General features: G+C 40.7%; 1 long non-coding RNA gene across 1 annotated transcript; it reads left to right on the forward strand.

The window, feature by feature from the left end:
* The first annotated feature begins 1,583 nt into the window (after window positions 1–1,583).
* Window positions 1,584–2,283, forward strand: LOC127006494 (uncharacterized). The gene is made up of 3 exons (XR_007759602.1): window positions 1,584–1,724; window positions 1,777–1,941; window positions 2,167–2,283. It is a non-coding gene; the product is annotated as an uncharacterized LOC127006494 (long non-coding RNA).
* Window positions 2,284–8,484: the final 6,201 nt, after the last annotated feature.

Here is an 8,484-nt window from a genome sequence, read left to right on the forward strand (position 1 = left end):
ACAGACGTATTTTGACAACAATGACAGTCACCAAGAACCTGTAGAGTGGACAGGAGGAGGGGGAGGAGGAAGGAAGGAGAAGAGGAGGAGCAGAGAAGAAAAGAATGAAAGAGGAGGAGAAGGAAGAAATGATGATGAAAAATGGAAGAAAGAAAATAAAAGGAGAAAAAATGAATAAAAAAGAAATTATGTGCTATTTTTTACCTTTGTTCCTAAGTCTTCTTCCTCTTCTTTTTCTTCTTCTTCTTCATCTCATTCCATGGAAGAAGTTAAGTTGAATTAGTATTCGTATACTAAAAATAAGAAAACTGTGTGTCCCTGCCTCCCTGATACGTTCCCTGCCTTCTAGCACTATAGTTCTGCCGCCTCGTCCAGCCTCCCTGTTATATGTTTAAGGCCGAGATTTTTTTCTCTTTTCTACTACACCCGGTCCCACACGTCCTCTGCGTGTATTGAAACACACGAGACATTAATCAAGACAAGGAGAGGGTTTTGTTGGCTGCCGGGGATTGAACCTGTGACCAGCGTGACGGGAGAGCCACTGCCTTACCAGTCGGCCAAAGAGGTACCCTGCTGGCTGAGTGGGTTATGGGAGGCTTGCCCGTCAGGCCTAGTCGCTGCACTACATATGCATTAAAACAACTCTGAAAACAATTACAATTATGAAGAAAAGAATGGAATTGACGACATTCCCTCATCACATCTTAATTCTCCCTTTCAATACTTCCCTCATGTATTCCCTCCCTCTCCACACTGTAACAGGCAAGTGACAAGGGCCAGGAGGAGGAGGAATTAGTGATAAGGGAAGGCATGCCTGACACCATAAAACCTCAAAACTGCCAACTCTCTGAATAAGCTGAAAAATTAAAATACTGGAGCCTACATTATTCCCTCACCTCCTCTCCATCTCCTGGTTCCTTCCGTCCAGGAGAGAGCAGTGGAGTTCCTTGAGCAGGCCCTTCCACTTGTAAACCTGGGACTTCTTGGACGTGAGGCATCTTGGACAGCTCTGTGGTGAGGTGCTCAGGCTGGGGAGGAGGAGAAATGTGTAGGGAATGTGTTGGGGGAGGGAGGGGAGAGGGGAAGGGAGGAGGGTAAGGAGGAGAGAAGAGAAGTTAGCAAGATTTTACTGTATATTAACCAGACATGGGGCGATTACTTATGTTATGTAATCGATTACGATTATGATTACTTCATATTTTAACGATTACGATTACAATTACAATAAAATTAGGTGTAATAAAGTACTATTACGATTACATGATGTATTAATCGTGACTACAATCATGATCACAGGAAGGAGTGAAAGGTGAACTTGCAAATTTCACACATGTACCATGCTGAATATTTAAATGGTTGAATTACAACAGATATTTAGAGCACACACTTGCTGTATGAGAAACTATTAACTAAACTTTGATGATGTAATCACAAAAGTAATCACGATTACAGTTGTACTTTTATAATGTATTCGATTATGATTACGATTACTTAAAAAAATAAGAGGGTAATCAATTACAATTACTTGAAAAACTGTAATCGATTGTAATTGATTACGATTACAGATTACGATTACCCCATGTCTGATATTAACATGATTCATAACACAGCATGACTAAGGAAAAGAAGAGGATATATTAATTAACATGATTCATAACGCAGCATGACTAAGGTAAAGAAGAGGATATATTAATTAACATGATTCATAACGCAGCATGACTAAGGTAAAGAAGAGGATATATTAATTAACATGATTCATAACACAGCATGACTAAGGTAAAGAGGAAGAGGATATATTAATTAACATGATTCATAACGCAGCATGACTAAGGTAAAGAAGAAGAGGATATATTAATTAACATGATTCATAACGCAGCATGACTAAGGTAAAGAAGAAGAGGATATATTAATTAACATGATTCATAACACAGCATGACTAAGGTAAAGAAGAAGAGGATATATAGAGGATATATTAATTAACATGATTCATAACGCAGCATGACTAAGGTAAAGAGGAAGAAGATATATTAATTAACATGATTCATAACGCAGCATGACTAAGGTAAAGAAGAGGATATATTAATTAACATGATTCATAACGCAGCATGACTAAGGTAAAGAAGAGGATATATTAATTAACATGATTCATAACGCAGCATGACTAAGGTAAAGAAGAAGAGGATATATTAATTAACATGATTCATAACGCAGCATGACTAAGGTAAAGAAGAAGAGGATATATTAATTAACATGATTCATAACACAGCATGACTAAGGTAAAGAGGAAGAGGAAGAAGAACAAGAAGAGGAACAAGACCAGGAGCATTATCCAGGGTCTGTGTAAAGCCTTTCTCTAAGCCCGCCCTGCACGCAGAGTTGTTGGTTGTGGCGCCACACGTCTCAGAGCCGGAGGGCTTCCTGGCCCGCCGCTGCCCCTCCATCTCCGGGGCCAGGCTCTGGAGCTTCTTCTCAGCCTACTGGAGGAATCTGAGGGGAGGAAAAAGGAAATCAATCAAAGTTCTTCCTCACTAAAGATGTCACTTAATATGAACTAAATACTGGCAGCCTCTTTGCTATTTTTTGCCTTCATTAAATTCCTGGAGGGTCTGAGAGGAGGAAAAAGGAGTATGAGTAACAGCAAAGGCACAGCTCTGCCTCACCATAAGATGTCATTTACAGCAACTAAAAACACTGCGGCCAGCTTCCTAACTATTTCTGGCCTTTGTTGAATGATTCCTGGAGGGTCTGGGAGGAGGGAGGGGAGTAGGGGCAGAGGGAAAGGAGGAAAGAAGGAACAGGAGAGAAGGAGGAAAGAAGGGAAGGAGTGGCAAAATCACAGCTCTTCCTCACCAATAGATGTCATTTATACCAACTAAAAAATGCTGGCAGGTTCCTAACTATTTCTTGCCCGTGACATATTTCTGATGCTGGCAGGTTCCTACTATTTCTTGCCCGTGACATATTTCTGATGCTGGCAGGTTCCTAACTATTTCTTGCCCGTGACATATTTCTGATGCTGGCAGGTTCCTAACTATTTCTTGCCCTGACATATTTCTGATGCTGGCAGGTTCCTAACTATTTCTTGCCCGTGACATATTTCTGATGCTGGCAGGTTCCTAACTATTTCTTGCCCCTGACATATTTCTGATGCTGGCAGGTTCCTAACTATTTCTTGCCCTGACATATTTCTGATGCTGGCAGGTTCCTAACTATTTCTTGCCCCTGACATATTTCTGATGCTGGCAGGTTCCTAACTATTTCTTGCCCTTACAAATTTCTGATTCTGGCATGGTCCTAACTATTTCTTGCCCCTGACATATTTCTGATGCTGGCAGGTTCCTAACTATTTCTTGCCCTGACATATTTCTGATGCTGGCAGGTTCCTAACTATTTCTTGCCCCTGACATATTTCTGATGCTGGCAGGTTCCTAACTATTTCTTGCCCTGACATATTTCTGATGCTGGCAGGTTCCTAACTATTTCTTGCCCCTGACATATTTCTGAAGTGTTCTGAGGGGAGGAAAAAGGTGACAGGAGCACTGGAGAAAGTGAAGCTCTTCCTTACTAAAAGATGTTGATTAATAATAACAAAAAAAATATCATTGGCAGCTTCTATGTTATTTTCTGCCTCTGTTAAATTGGTAGGGAGGAGGAAGGTGTGTGTGTGTGTGTGTGTGTGTGTGTGTGTGTGTGTGTGTGTGTGTGTGTGTGTGTGTGTGTGTACTGGCAAAATCAAAGTTCTTCCTTACTAAAAGGTGTCAGTTAATGCACACAAAAAACCCATTGGCAGCTTCTTAACTTATATTCCTTGCCTCCACAAAGTTCTCTTCCCATTAATTTGTTTTAGGATACTTACACTGACAGAGAAACTAAACATACTGACTGTAGCAGGAGCAGTTAAAAGTTTGCCATGCCAGCAGAGGCATGAGCTTGAGCAGAGAGCCTCGGGCACTGCAGGAGGCTGGAGGGAGGCAGCTATTAGCAAGTTCAGAACAGCAGTGACTATGAAATTAAGGCATAGAAGATAGGAATTAAAGAAGAATGAGTGTGATGGCAGTGACTTAGAGAGGACTGAGTGAAGCAAATGGCAGTCAGGACAAAATGCAGAAATAAGGAAGGACAAGTATTTCAGAGTTTACCAGGGAAAGGGATGGAAAAAAGTGATGATTTTGGTTAACTCAGGCATTAGGAAGTTAAATAGCAGAGGAATGAGCTTGAGCAGAAAGCCTCGGGCACTGCAGAAGGCAGGAAGGAAGCAGCTGTTAGCAAGCTTAGAACGGCAGTGACTATGAAATGAAGGCACAGAAGACAGCACAGGAAGGGAAGAATTTGAGTGTGGTGACAGGGACTTAGGAAGATGATTTAGGGCAGATTGTAAATGCTTCATGTGGAAGAGTGCAGCAGCTGAGTATTGTAAAGGATAGGGAAAAGTTGCGTGAAAGGCTGCGTCAAGCTGGCAGATGATGAAGTTAAGGTCCATATTGTCAAACTCCTCACAGACTTGCTCCATCTATTTCAAAAGGCTCTCGCAGAGGTTGTTGGGGTTTCCATGGGCGGTTTCCTGAGCCTGGCGGTAGTTTTGCATGGCTTCTGTGCCTTGAAGGAGACAACACCCAAGACAACCCAGTTACTCTTCCTGTGGGCTTGGGAAATAGGTGCAGTGGGAGCCTGATACATTTAGGAAGACAGGGACACAGAGATACAGACAAACAGAGATGCAGGGTGGTGCTGCTGATAGTTTCACACGGCTTTTGCACCCTGAACAGGAAAACACCACCCAGGAAAACACAGTTAGCCTTCTCTGTGGCCTTGGGGAATAGTAACAGTGGGAGCCTGATATGCTTAGGACCATAGGCTGACTTACAGCGCCTCATTTTGGGTGTTGATGACATAGAATCTCTCCTTCTCTTTCTCTCTCTCTCACACACACACACACACACACACACACACACACACACACACACACACACACACACACACACACAAACACACAATTACACTGGAGTGAAAAACAGTATGCACATGGAGGAAGAAGAGGAGGTGAAAAATTGATAATATGAACTCCAAAAATATATCATCCATGTAAAAGTTAATCTAAATTCAGCCTTTAAAAATTGCAACAATTCTGCCATACATCAGTGCACTCATGTTATATCAAGTGTTCTCTTCACAGTGTCCTCATGATATCAGGCTGTGTGGTGGACCGTCCCTTCCTGAGTGGACAATAGCCATGTGGCAGGCTGGGCCAAGGTGCCAGAAGAAGACATTAAGTTTTTGAGAGATGGGATGAGAAGTTTTCAGGTAACAACTTGAGATAAGGACAGAGCAAGGGTGTTTGCTGTAGAGGAGAGGGCACAGCTGCATGTCACCAAAGAATAAACTTGATAGGGGAATGCTTTGCCTGGGATTCTTACACACTACTGACCCTCACACACCAGCTATTTCTTAAGGCAAAGAGAGAGGTAAAATGCATTCTCAGGAGTGGTAATTAGAGTTCATGGCACAGAAGCCTTGTCAAACTGCCACCAGGGTCACAAAATTACCCACGGAAAGGCCCACAACTCCTACAAAAGTCATGTCACGTGTGTGTTTGGGCACTGGAATCTCTAAATAATGTGGCCCATTGCCCGCTCAGAACAGATGGCATCACTGTAAATACTCACCTGCCCTGCTCCATGACGGGCTCGGGCCGACCACCAGGCCCCTAAAGAAGGCCTACCAACTGTGGGCCAGGATGTAAAAAAAAAAATAAATAAATAAATAAATAAATAAATAAATAAATAAAACAAAATAAATAGATAAATTGATAAATTAATAAATAAATTCCAGCAGCACTGACCTGCGGTGGAGTGCCACATGTTGAAGCAGTGGGAGCACACGTGGCCCGTCCAGTGGCCCCCGTAGTGGCCCTGGCCGGGGAAGGACGAGCGGGAAGTGATGAATGGCCGCCTGGCTCCCACACCCTGCAGGGGTCTGGCAACAAGTAATGGCCATATTGATAGATACTAAATGAAAGTATTGATATGTTATAAGAAAGAGGACTGGCGGGCACTCCTGAACTTGGTAGCTGCATGCCTCAACCCCTACCGTCCATCATTTTAAACACTGGCTCATCCCTATGCTGCCCTAATCCCTTATGCAGGAGTCAGCCAGCCAGCATCTTCATTCTTTCATCCCTTTGGCTGGTAAACTCTGAAAGAAAAACAGCCTTCCTTCATCTGTATTTCCTCTTGCCAATGACTTGGGTATATCATTAATACACTGTAACGATAATAAATGCACACCACAAACTTACTGCAAGCACATCACTAATGTACTGTGCCCATATTGAATGCATACCACAAACTTACTGTCAGCATATCCCTCCCTGCACCTAAAACTCTGAGCATCATAGACTTATGCATTGGTGGCACTCGTCTCTGACAGTCCGTAGAGGTTGTAGAGGTTGAAGAGGTTGTAGTGGAGCCCGATGTAGTGCCTTGCTGACATGCAGACCGTGTGGTGCAGAGAGTCTCCGACCACTGGTGGCAGGAAGGGCGGACGCTCCAAGTTGTTCTGCTGACAGCTGTGGTGACTCCTGGACCAGAGGTTTGTGGGTTCATTCATGTCCTCAGAGTGAGTGCGTGAGTGGAGTAAGTACATGAGTGAGTGGGGGGGGGGGAGAGAGAGAGAGAGAGAGAGAGAGAGAGATTTGAAACATTTATTTATAGCTATTAGTTATACAAAATTATATATGTTATATGCATATATATATGGACAGAGCTTTAAGCTGTACAACTAAAGCTAGCCTGTCTAAAGCATAGCTTTTTAGGCAAGACATATATAATTTATTTGAAAATTAGTGGCTGTGACAACATTAATAATAATTGTAGTTAAGATGAAATGATTATGATAACTTTACATAATGTTAAAGTAATAGAATCATATATTGAGCATGCGAGATAACACAATAGAATAAACGCATACATACATATATGCATACACACACACAGACCTATATATACTCATACACACACACACACACATGCATACACACAAGCTTACACATATACATATGCGCACACATACACATGCGCACACATACACGCATACACCCATTCATATACATAAGTAAATTGCACATATGTTGCATTAATTCATTAACATAATATTTTAAAGTACATACACATATGCACATTTATAAGGAAAAAGTGAATTAGTTAATAGGTCATTATAATATTAGTTTTTGATCGGCTTTTGAATGTGTTGAGGGAAGGAGCTTCTTGAATTTGTGTGGGGATAGAATTCCAAATTACAGGACCCAAATAAGTAGTTGAATGTTGGAGTTTTGAAAGACGATGAATAGGAAAGATCAGATTGTAGCGGTGACGGGTACTATAATCATGAGATGGGAGGAGGTCACGCATTTCATTCTTATTTTTGTACATGAGTGTAGCTATTTCCAGTTTAGTTATATCATCCAGTTTTAAAATTTTGGTTTCCTTGAAGAGTGGACTAGTGTGTGCTTAATAGTTGTTGTTAGTAATAATTCTTACAATTTTTGGAGCTGCAATCTTAGGGGGGTTAAATAGGTGGTGTATGTTGTACACCAAATGGGGTTGCAGTAGGTAATTAGTGAATAAATGTGTGCACAGTATATTGACTTTAATACATTTTGAGGCATGAGATCCTTTATTTGATAAAGTAAAGCAATGTGTCTTGATATTTTCAGTGTAAGGTTATGTATGTGATATTTAAATGATAATGAATCATCATAATCTACACCAAGAAATCTCACTCTATCCATTTTAGAAATTATTTCATTATTGATTTTTAAATTAATCAAGTTAGACGCTTTTTTAGTAGTGAATAGCATAAAGCAAGTTTTCTTTGTATTAATTGTAAGTCTGTTACATAGACACCATTGGTATAGTTTTTCGAGTTCATGATTTGCATTTAGTACAAGTTGATCTTGGTTCGGACCTGTTAAGTAGAGTGTCGTGTCATCGGCAAACAATATACTTTTAGCTTTAAAGAAAAGATTTGATATATCATTGATGTATATTAGAAACAAAATTGGGCCTAGAACGCTTCCTTGAGGTACACCAAGTTTTACAGTGGTAGTAGATGATTTTTCGCCGCTAAATACAGTACATTGATGTCTATCTGTTAGGTAATCCTTGAACCAAGAGAGTATTGGGCCTCTGATCCCATAGTGGTACATTTTGTTAATAAGAATGTTATGGTGTACTGTATCAAAGGCTTTAGCAAAATCTATAAATATGGATAAGACACGGAGTTTTTTGTCAATTGCAGAAAGTACATCATTAGAAAATACATTTAAGGCTGTAAAAGTGCTGCAGTTCCACCTAAAACCATACTGAGAAGGGTTTAATATATTCTTAGTTTCAAGATAGTCAAGTAAATAAACCTTCATTAAAGTTTCAAATATTTTAGAGAAAATTGTAAGTTGAGATATTGGTCTATAATTTTTAGGGTCATCAT

Source organism: Eriocheir sinensis, chromosome 33 (assembly GCF_024679095.1).
Source record: "Eriocheir sinensis breed Jianghai 21 chromosome 33, ASM2467909v1, whole genome shotgun sequence".
NCBI lineage: Eukaryota > Metazoa > Arthropoda > Malacostraca > Decapoda > Varunidae > Eriocheir > Eriocheir sinensis.